Consider the following 12,213-nt stretch of genomic DNA (forward strand, 5'->3'; position numbering starts at 1 on the left):
ATTTTAACATTCCAATTGTGTGAATCATCCCTCCAGGTTTCAGTAATACCAACTAGATTGCATTTATGCTCATAAATGAGCAATTACAATTCCTCTTATTTGTTACCCAGGCTCCTAGCAGCGCACCAGTCCTTGAATAGAGGTGGTCATAGACGGCACTCAGGCAATCCCCTTTTTCAGGGATCTCAGAAAAAAAGCACCTAGGCCTGACTTTCAGGGAGCAACATTGAGTTTAGTTAGAGAGATTAAGGCAGAGAGCAAACTTCCGTGTTGCTTGCTACATTTGCCCCACAAAGAAACTCCATTGCAAAACTAACAATAGAATTTTCCTCCAAGACAGCGCAGAACTCACAAGCTAATAAAAAAGAACTTTTAAGACTATGTATAACACTTCCACCAGTGGTAACTCCTGCCAATACACTATATAGAGGCACAGCATGGACAAATTAATATTGTTCTGTGGACCTATGGGACAATCTGGAGTTACTTTAATTTTTCATATATCTTGCACATTTAATTTCCTTGATTAAAAAAGAAAATGAATTCCCTGTGTTTAATGTTAGTATTAAATGGTCACAGCTTGTCTTTGATGTTCACACAACAATGAGGTTAATGCAATGAAACTGAATAGGAGAATTCCCAACTCATTAAGACGAATAAGGTGCTAGTGGGTAAGTTTGCTGTTGCTGTTTGCCTTGAAACCATTTTCTGCAGGGCCAGGTTAATAGTCAGCTGCTCATCTGTTTCCACTGTGTGAATGTAGCTTGAGTAAAAGAAAAATATAGACACTTAATGTGTTCGTAAATGAAATTTCAGCATTTGCAAAATATAGCAAGAAGCTCAGAGAAGCTTAATATTTTTCATGCCAGTCATTTAATTTCTGTTTCAGGCAGTAGAGGTTTTTTGTCTGGAAGATTTTGTTCCATGTGTTTCAATGGACATTTGCAATATCCCTCACTGTGCCAGCAGCAGTCTGAGAGCAGCCATCCTTGGATCTGCAAGGCTAGCCGGGAGCATGTGGACTCTGCTGTCACCGAGGAGGCAGGGCTTTATTAAGCTTTGCTAAAAGATAAATTTTTAGCAGATACCTCAGTGCGCAGGTTCTGTAGCAATTCAGTTCATTATCTTAACAGTTTTCAAATTTGCGCATGAGTACAATTATTGAGAATTACATGTCAGATTTCAAAATTGAGCTATTTTTGAGTTATCTCAGGAGGAATAGCAATTTTTTTAATGGGGCTGGGCAGCCTAGCATGGCCATCCAGAAATAGCAGCAGTAAGGGCCAGCCAAAACTGACCGAGGCCCAGAGCGCCATCAGATCTCTGCATTATTCAGCAGGGGAAACAAATGATAGGCAGAACTGTGAAAGAATGTCTCATGGCCCAGCGCGCCACCAAGCATTTTCATTAGGCTCTTTTTTTTAACCCACCAGAATTCTGGTCTGTTTACTGAAGCCAGCTACAGGCAACTAAATGAACTAATGGCCTGGTGACTGGGACACTGAACTAGTAGTCAAGAAACTGAGGTTCTAGTATTGGCTTGCCATTGATCTGTGATGTGATCTTTGAAAACCATTTACCCTCTGTTTCCTTTCCCACCCTTTATCTATCTCTTCTGTTTAGTTTGTCAGCTCCTCAAGCTGGGGAATGCCTCTTACATATATGTTTGTCCTGTGCCTTGCACAAAGGAGCCCTGAGCTTGTTTGGGGCATCTGAGTGCTACTGTTATATGAAGAATAATCTCACCTCCATCCAGGAATATCACCACTTTCCTCTGCCACTTTTTGCCCATTTCATTAATAGGACCTTGTACTGCTAATGGGAGCCAGAAGCATTAGCAGCAAGTGCCTCCTGCATTGTCTTCAGTTGAATTGTGAGGAGATAGTGGAAAGTATTATAAGATATATTTTACAGCCTGGTTTAGTGGCCATCATTTGCACATCCAACTCCTGCAATGACCACATTTGTATAAGGAGCCAAAAGAACACCACAACTAACATCTGGGGATGTGGCAATCTTTAGGAAAGGTGACCTCAAGGTGTAATCCCCTTGGGTGGGAGTGAGGAGATAAGGCTGGAAGAGATTACTGGGTGATTGATGTCTGTTTTGATCCCACTGGCCTCCTTTAGTGTCTCTTCTCAGGAAAGCAGAATTTCATAGTGCTCAGTACAAGGTTAGAGGGTTTACTAGTTATGGATGAGGCTCTGATTATGTTTGTATCATTGAAACGCAAATAGATTACTATGCAGTTGGTCCTCTGTTGGCTAGCTTTTCAGTTGAGCATGAGTTTTAGAAGGATTGGGAGCGGATATGGCTGCACTTTCTGCACAAGAACCTAGGTGCAGGGGGGTGACCTTGTCCAAAGAAAGATGCATTTGAATGTATTTGCCTAATGTGCAAGTCCAGGGACATAGTTAACTTGGAAGTTCTGGTGGCTTTACTCTGCAGGAATTACTAGGCAGTAGGTTTAAAACAAACACAAGGAAGTACTTCTTCACACAATGCACAGTCAACCTGTGGAACTCGTTGCCAGGGGATGTTGTGAAGACAAAAGCTACTACTGGGTTAAAAAAAGAATTAGGTAAGTTCATGGAGGATAGGTCCATCAATGTCTATCAGTGAGATGGTCAGGGACACAACCCCATGCTCTGGGTATCCCAAAACCTCAGACTGCAAGAAGCTGGATGAGGGGATGAATCACTCTATACATTTCCCAGTTCTGCTCCCTCAGTCTGAAACATCTGGCACCAGCCACAACTGGAAGACAGTATGTGGGGCTAGATGAACCATTGGTCTGACACAGTATGGCCATTCCTATGTTCTTAGGATTTCAATCTGAGCTGAATGAGCTCTTATCCAATCTGTGGTATGCAGCCTTATAGTTGGGGCTACTTCTATGCCCAGATAAATTATGACTCTTCTGTGGTTAGAAAGGATCTCAAGGTATCCATACCAACCATAGCTAGCCACGTGAGCCATGGCCCAATATGTAGGAGGACTTCCTGTGGATCTTATAGTTGGAGCTTTGGCTCAGATCTGGTTACAGGGAGCATGCTTATTACATTCTTATTATTGGATCGACTTCTGAATAAGAGACAACATTTTCAAAAGTTCCCCCAAATTTGGGGATGGATACTGCACTTGAGCCACCTGAAGCTTGTTCTAAACTGGTACTGAGAACCTGCAGCTCTCAGTGACTTCATTTGGCGTTTGCATTGCTCAGTGAACAACAAATTAATGTTTGGTTGGTTGGTTTGTTTGTTTTGTTTTAAAAATGTCAAAGAATAGCCGAGGTTGCTTATTATGAAAAGGGTAACAATAGCAAAAAGAGCAATCAACATGAATTTTTAACCCTGAAAAAAATGGAAATAACCTAGCTGAAAACATTATCTTGCTATTTACAAAAGTCTGTGTTAGTTGTTAATGAAAATGAATGAGTTTGGACGTACGTTTCATATTTTTTTCAATTTAAATGGTGTGTCCCAAGTAAATAATGGATGTACCAGTTAGTATATCTGTTACCACACAAGCAAGTTTCCTTTTCAATCTGTCACCTTTTTGTGGTGCAAACAACCTTTCCTGTTGCATACTTTTGTGATGCATCGTGCATTTCTTTGATGCTATTTACAAAATGTCTTTGTTTATGGCTTCTTGACATTTAAAAGGATATCTAGAGCTTGTTAACTGACCAAAAACGAAGCCTCCACTTATTACAGATTCATGTAATTTGATTTTTGTTGATGTACAAACTCAAATATTTATTAAATGGATTACCAGCCTACACTACTTCCCTTTTATTCAGAATTGATGGATTTGGTTATTTAGTGACAAGCATCATTTGAAGTTCTTATAGATATTTATGGAGCTGCAAAGTAGTAGCCATTTTTACTGCTTTAAAAAATGCTTTATTTTTATGTTTCTGCAGTCTCTTTCCCTCAGCAAACTAAACCAAAAAGAAAATAGTGCGAAATCATTAGTTGGCACTGACAAATCAGTGTGATGAGATTGTTTCTACAGACTCCTCACTTACTATATGCTTAAAGATAAAAAGGCAATGTAAATGCATTTGTTTTTCATGTTCTTGCTGCCTTTCCAAAGAAGAAAAATCTTATTTTTTTAAATATAATGTGGAAATTCATTGCTGGATGGTCCTCTGAATGCTCTTAGAGATAGTACTAATAGAAATATTTAAGCTACAGGCATTGGGATACTTACGCATAGTAACATTTTCCGGTAGTCGGGGAGTGACTCAACCTTCTCCAACTAAGTCAATATAGCCATCTATACGTTTATATTTCAGGTGATTTTTCAGATCAGTGAAGTATCTGCCAACAACTTGCCTCTTTCCAGCAGGTGGAAAATTATTCTCTGACTAAAATGACACCATGCTGTGCCTCCCATGGAATGCTTTCGCTGTGAGAGCAGATGAAAATGCAGTATTCATTAAAACACATTCCCACAACCCAGCAACAAATTTTTGTTTTAAAATCATTTTTTTTAGTGTTGCTTATATGAAAATTGTATTTTGGTTACAAAGATGCCATATGTGACAAGATATGTATTGCTGGTAGGTTTTTTTAAACAGTTGTTTTGGAGAATTTGTAATTTGACAATGAAAACAACTACATCTGAAAGGCATTTGCATTGTTTCCTCATATAGGGCCTGAACCAATGTCTACTGAAATTAATGTCTTACTAATGACTTTAATGGGCTTTGGATCAGGCTCATAGCTTTTGAGGGTACAGTAAATCTGCAGTTCATACACATTTTATTTGACCAATCATTTGGTTGCAGAATGTCTTAAAGAAAACCACTGCGAGCAAATCCTCCATTGAAAAACCTTGGTGTTGTAGCATTTCCTCTAAACAGAAGCATGTTTAACAGTCAATAAAATGAGCTCTTGGCAGACATTCAATTTGTGATGATTAAAGAATTCCTGCCTTTACAATAACAATGTTATAATAGAAAATAGCATTAGGAAAAGGAGTGCACTGATTGGCTCACAATGAGTCATAACTGTGCAATTATGGCTCTGTAATTACACAAACATGACATCATAAGACTACCTGTCACAATAAAGACTTTAAAATGATTTAAATTGGGGTATTTATATTTTTAAAAACAGTAACAAATATCCCATGTGGTGTGTATGTATTACGGAGATAGACTAGTCTATCGACAAGTTAAGGTTGTAACAAATTTCTATTATAAGCCCAACTTTGCCATTCCTCACCAGCAGCCAAATAACCACCCCCAAAACAAAATCAGCAGGCTAGAAATTTCATCTGTGTGGTCTTATGTTAGGATAGAATGTTTTCTGGAAAGTTTGATGGAAATTGTTTACTGTTGTGTTCATGCAATACACACAGAAGTTAGATAAAAACAGGAAACTGTTGCTGGAAGGTTGCAATTTAACACTACTTTATTTCTGAGAATTCAGAACTCTGCTGCACAAGAATCCAAAACCAGAGAGAGACAAAGCAAGCTGCTCCCTAAAACAGAAAGGCACAACTCAACTCACCTTACTAGTCTAGGCTGGCTCGCTGCAGACTGACTCAAATTGTATGCTTCCCTACAGAGCTCCCTAACTTGCAAGCAGGATGAGGGACTCTCTTACAAATTAAAGTGTTAACTTGTTATTTTAATAGTTTTTCATACACCACAATTAGATAACTTATGAATGAGGGTTCAAAACTGAAAAGTTGCTTGCTTTTCACATAGCTCCCTTAGTTTTTTTGAGAAGTGGTTTGTCTATCCCCAAAACTGCTTCCACTAAAAAATCTTGGTTTGATATTTCCTGATTTTGGGGGGGTGGTGTCTTCTTCTGTTTGTTTCTCCGAGGTTGATGATGCATTCTCTTCTATGAATATCCCGTCTCAAAGTTTCCCCAAAGTAAATTTCCTTTGCCAGAGCCCTCGCTTGCTGTTTTTTCTGTGTAAGGGAAAAATCAGGTCCATAGTTAATAAAATTATCTATGCATACTATATATGTTGTGAATCCCAACATTCACACCATCTTGAGGCAAATTTCCTAATGTGCCCATGTTGTAGGAGCCACCATGAGACCAAAAGTCGGTCTGACCTTGATGGGAAGGGGAGACAAGAAAGTGAACTTCATAAGCAGTGTAGTCAAGTGCATCGAGTGGAGTACCTTAATACCACGCATTTACTCAGCACATCTTATCCAAGTAACTAAAGCATTGTCTATAGTGGAGAGTTCAGCAATCCATAGCTAGCAACTGGGGTAGCCACATTTGTATAAACATCTAGGGTGAAATCCTGGAATCATTGAAATCCGTGGGAGTTTTGCCATTCAGTGGATCCAGGATGTCACGCCTAGTGTAGAAAAGGAAAGCTGTGATTTGCCCTGGTGGAGCTTACCTTGGTTTCAAGCTAGGAATTTATACCTCTGCAGCAACTACACTGTTTGTTGGCTGCCAACTGCTGCAATCAGGGCTAATCTTCAGGACAGACGAGTCTTCTGAACATTTAACATACTGTATATCAATGATACCTCACAACCCCCTCTGTGAGGTACAGTCAGAGTATTATTAGTCACATCTGACATAGTGAAAAATGAAGGTTGAGAGTGGTGTAGTGACTTGCCTAAAGCTCAGGCTCTGTTTTCAAGAGTATATCAGGAGTGCTGGAACAATTTGTATAGTGGGGGTGCTGAGAGCCATTGAATTGAACTGTAAACCCTGAATATGATGGAAACTACTTCAAGCCAGGTATGGCAGCACCCTCCTAGTTCCAGCACCTATGTAGTATGCAGCTGCATAATCTACCCACTGTCACACAACAATGGCCCAAAAGTTAAACTTTCTTTTTACAAAAGAAGTCAGGTGTCTAGTCTTTTTGGTTGTGAAGACAACCTGCCAAATAGGAAGCCAATGCAGTACTGTCTTCCTGAGTTTTGAGACAAAATAGCAGTGAGAGGTAGGAACTGTTTGTCTCAGTGGAGTGCGCTGTTGATCATTTTAGAATGGAGGGAGTGGAGAGATGAATGTTTGGTTTGGGGTAAGGTCTATGTAAAACCACCACATTAAGTATTGTTTTCACCTGAAATCATAAATATCTTCCAGGTGCCGGGAATTCATCCAAAACTCAGCCTATGTTTTCCCACACTCCACAGAGCAGTTCTGACTCAGGCAATAACAATTAGACTCATGGAATTAGAGGAGATAACTGCAGGTTGAAGACTTGTTTAATTCAATATGGGCAGAAAAGATGGAGGCCAGTCAGGTGTCCATTCTGCATCAAAAATAGTGTGTTTTTATTTTAAATTCCATGTGAGAAACAAATGGAAATTCCTTAGGAAACAGTTGCCCCTTTCTAAACTTTGGGACATTCTGTCATGAATTGAGTCGATCAGATGACATTTATAAAGAATCAAAGAGTCCCCTTCTTCTAATTGTGAAGAAGGAACTGTGTTAGAATAGAGGAAAACAGTATTAACCCTAAAGCTGCTCTATCTACTTCTGTTTCACTGTAGATTTCCTGTATTGAGCCTTCCACAGTCCCATTCCTGCTGTAGTTTTAAACAAACAATACACATAGGCTCACAATCCTAGTCTGAATAGTGGATGGACACCAGTTTTAGAGCCCTCTGGCTTCATCCCCATTCCTGCTTTAGCCTATGCAGATCTCCCACATTTCCATTTCAATTTCCATTCCTCTCCCCACCCCCTGCAAGTTTTGGTGGTATGTGTTTCAACTAGGGCTGTCAAACAATTTAAAAAAAATAATTGTAATTAATCACAAGATTAAAAAAAATAGTCATGATTCATTGCAGTTTTAATCGCACTGTTAAACAATAATAGTTAAATTTTTATAAATATTTTTGGATGGTTTTCTACATTTTCAAATATATTGATTTAAGTTACAACCCAGAATACAAAGTGTACAGTGCTCACTTTTTATTAGTATTTGATTACAAATATTTGCACTGTAAAAAGATAAACAAAAGAAAAAGTATATTTCAGTTCACCTTGTACGAGTACTGTAGTGCAATCTCTTCATCGTGAAAGTTGAACTTACAAATGTAGAATTTTTTTTTTTACATAACTTCCCTCAAAACAATGTAAAACTTTAGAGCCTACAAGTTGAAGCATGAAGGGATATACAAATGTTTAGCATATCTAGCATGTAAATGCCGTGGAACGCCGGCTACAATGGTGCCATGCGAACGCCTGTTCTCATAGACTTTAAGGTCAGAAGGGACCATTATGATTGTCTAGTCTGACCTTCTGCACAACGCAGGCCTCAAAATGTTTCATATTTAGGTGATGTAAATAAGAAGCGGGCAGCCTTATCTCCCTTAAATGTAAACAAACTTGTTTGTCTCAGCGATTGGCTGAACAAGAAGTAGGACTGAGTCGACTTGTAGGTGCTAAAGTTTTACATTGTGCAGGATTCTGTGTTGTAATTGAAATCAATATATTTGAAAATGTAGAAAAACATCCGAAAATATTTATAATAAATTTAAATTGGTATTCTATTATTGTTTAACAGTGTGATTAAAACTGTGATTAATCATGATATTTTTTAATCTAGTTAATTTGTTTTGCATTAATCGCATACATTAACTTCAATTAATTGACAGTCCTACTTTCAACCATTAAAGTGGCCTCAGGTGGCCAGGAGGAAGACAGCGGATATGAATTCCAGTCACTTGTGAAACAGGCAACAAACAAAGACTAGTATTTTGTAATGTCTCCCATTGGAAAACTTCAATATTGCACATTGAGGCGTTTTAAGGGGTAAGACTATAAATCAGAAGCACTCCCAGGCCCACTTGCATCATTCCAAAATGGTACCTTCCAGCTATGATCAAGTAGTGCTAATTTCTTCAGGCACCTTGGATCCAGAGGAGACTTAGAATACTTGGGAACTATTCCTCTAAAGGTACGTGGCTGATCTGGTCTCTCTGTAACACATTGGGTAGAACAGTTAAGGAAATGAGTTCCTTCTCTTTCTCTTTACCCCCTGAGGGCTCCGTAATAAGGTACAGGGATAGAGTCAGAGTCAGCTCCCATCCACTCCCTCAATATCTGCTTGGAGTTGCACTGGGAGAGGAGCAAAAGTGAGAAAATGGGGACCTGGGAAGAGAAGAGATCCCAAGAGTGTGTCCCTCCCAATCCTGCAGGGATCTAGCTCTAGCTCAGCCCACATGTACCCCCTTCCCCTTCTTGCCATGCTTATCTATGGGGACAGACATTTAACTATCCTGTGGGGAAGGGGGAGGGATCTGGGTAGGCGGCAAGAAGCAGTGTCTTGGAGAGTGGGGAAAAAATGAATGAACTTGTTTCCAATGGAACAGATTTCACAGGGCTAGTGAAAGACGTGAGTTACTGAGTCTCTCTTGCTTCAATTCATAGCATTAGTTTCACACTTCTGGGCTGCTCTTACTACATAAGAACAGGAAGAACGGCCATACTGGCTCAGACTAATGGTCCATCCAGCCCAGTATCCTGTCTTCTGACAGTGGCCGTTGCCAGATAGTTCAGGGGAATGAACAGAACAAGGTAATTTCAAGTGGCCAATCCCAGCTTCTGGCAGTTGGAGGGTCACAGACACCCTGAGCATGGGGATGCATCCCTGCCCATTTTGGCTAATAGCCATTGATGGACCTAACTTCCATGAATTGATCTAATTCTTTTCTGAACCCATTAAGAATTTTAATTCTCATACTAAATGCTGGACTCAAAACTTCATGGATCAGTCAAGAGGCATGCAGTGAAATACCTATTTGTCTACTGATACATTTGTTTATACTACTTAGGTTACCAAACATTTTCCAGTACAATGTATAAACATGGAACACATGAGGTTGGTCAGTGCACTGCTCCTTCCTCATTTCTAAGGTCAGTAAGGTGCCTGCTCTGGAGCACGAAAGTTCATCCCTGATCTACCTGGATGATATTTTTATCACAGCCCTCTAAGTATCCTATTCTTTTTTTATGCTGTAGCCTTGGTTCATTAACTTTTCACCTGAGGAATGTAGTAAACAGAGAAAAAAATCAATTCTGACTCAATCCAGCTCTCTAAACTTTCTGGAGTTCTTGTTCAACACTGAAACCGTGACCCTGGAGACTCCTCTTTCATAGAGAATATATATTAGCTTTGTCAGTCAGTCTGATTAAATCTCTCTCTTACTCTCTCATGTCTTATAGGCTCTTTTTATGCCATTCCTTATTGCAATGAGATATAACAGAACCACACCAGTTTTACCCCCAAGGAGATGACTGCAGATATTACTTGATTGATGGCTACTCTATTTTCCTTCTGAATTCGTTTCACAACTGTCTCCGTCTCTTCTCTCCCTGAGAGTTACGCTATGTCCAGATGGGAAAGGGGAAAAGCAGAGTAAGTGCCATTAAAAATTCAGCATGTGCTCCATTGCAGGGATAGTAACACCTTTATTCTCTTATTCCAAGTAGAAGATGGCACTGTTTCTGCAACTACCTGGGGCAGTGAGTTTTTCATGGTAGCCTTGGTAAGATATACATCCTAGCTGCAAGGGAGAGGTAGTTAGTTTTTCCCAAATGCATTACCTTGAATAACATTCCTAAAGTTTTAAAAATAAAGAAATAACCTCTTCTCTCTCAACACTCAATGTTTTGAATTGTATTTCACTCAAAACCAAAAACAAACAAACAACCTCCAAATATTAAGCTTGTAATTATATGTAAACAAGTACTAAAGTACTCATCCCAGCCACGGTGCAAAGGTTTTTCCCAAATCTCAGTTACCTGGGTGTGCACTGATCTGCAGATTTCCATGATATATCACTCCAGGAACTATCTTCTCACAGAAGTGGTCCATCAGGGAATGGTCCATCAGCCTGGGTGAACACCGGGATAGTAATTTGAGAACTAGTGCATTCATCACACACCAGAAGTTTTAGGAGACACATACTAATCTAAACAGTATTGTTCACTGATCTCAAAAAGAAATGGGCCAAACCCAGAACCCAGACCTGAATTCCAAATTTGAACTTCTTATCTATACAATGGATTGAATCACCCCCAAAACTGGACACTCCCCAACCTGGGGATTGGAAAACCTGCTCTGAATATGACCAATGCCAATTTTTAGGATGTTTGTCTTTGACTTGTTGTAGAAAGAGAGGTTTGAGATTCAAACTGATCTATCTGTCTGGCTGTGGTACTCTAGTTTAGGCCCATCTCCACTTCAGACGTACCCTCGGTGGGTTATTTAAAACACTTTTGAGCATCCAAATGCCTGCACCCCAGATTTTTAATTTTAGTCCACTACTTAATTGCAATGAAATGAAGTATGGCAAAAACTAAAAGTGTAGAACCTAGAGACCAACTACCCATAAGTCTACCTATTGGTGGTGACAAGATTAGAAGTAGAGAGGGAGAGCCAATTAATATTATTGGGTTCTTGCATAACATACCAAGATTAAATTGAGAATGCACATGAGAATCATGGATGGTATGCATTACACTATCAGTAAATCTGCATTACTGAGTGTGAATATGGTTGTTTTACTAGGGTGAATATACTTTGCATACCCATAATTCATGCTATAAGTCTAGACACATTGAAAGTGCTACAGCAGAAAAGACGAGTGGGTCTATCCAGTTGGTTCTGTCTCGAACAGTGGCCAATGCCAGAAGCTTCAGAGGAAGTAATAAACTCTACATAATGTACCTAATTGTGCAGTAATATACCATAGGGAGAAATTTCTTCCTGCCTCCAGCTGGTGATCAGCTTATGTCCTGAAAGCATGTCTGTGAATAACATTTTGCATTTTGGTTCTTATTGACAATATCTAATTATTCGAAAGCAAACACATTTGGTAATGTTATATAAATCTCTGAATCACAGTCCAGACTGTCTTGTAGCAATTTACTGTATTTTTCTTATAATATTATAGACAATATTAGAGTAGATTTTTCATATCTTAAAAGGTATTTTAATAAACATCTAGATCCAAATGCAGCACTAGTGTGAGCAGGTGTAGCTTTGTGGTTGTGGTTTTTTTTCTTTCTTTATGTATTTTAATCATGATTCTCAGCCAGAGATAAGAGCCATTGCTTATAATCTCTGTAGGAGGAAAGCCAAAACACTGTGAATTATAGTTGATAACTTTGTATTTACAGTGGTGATACAAATTATTTATTCTCCTCTCACAGGAAAAAAGTGTTAGTATTATGAGGTGCTGTATATTTACAGAATTAA

This window comes from Emys orbicularis, chromosome 3 (genome assembly GCF_028017835.1).
Source record: "Emys orbicularis isolate rEmyOrb1 chromosome 3, rEmyOrb1.hap1, whole genome shotgun sequence".
NCBI classification, from domain to species: Eukaryota; Metazoa; Chordata; order Testudines; family Emydidae; genus Emys; species Emys orbicularis.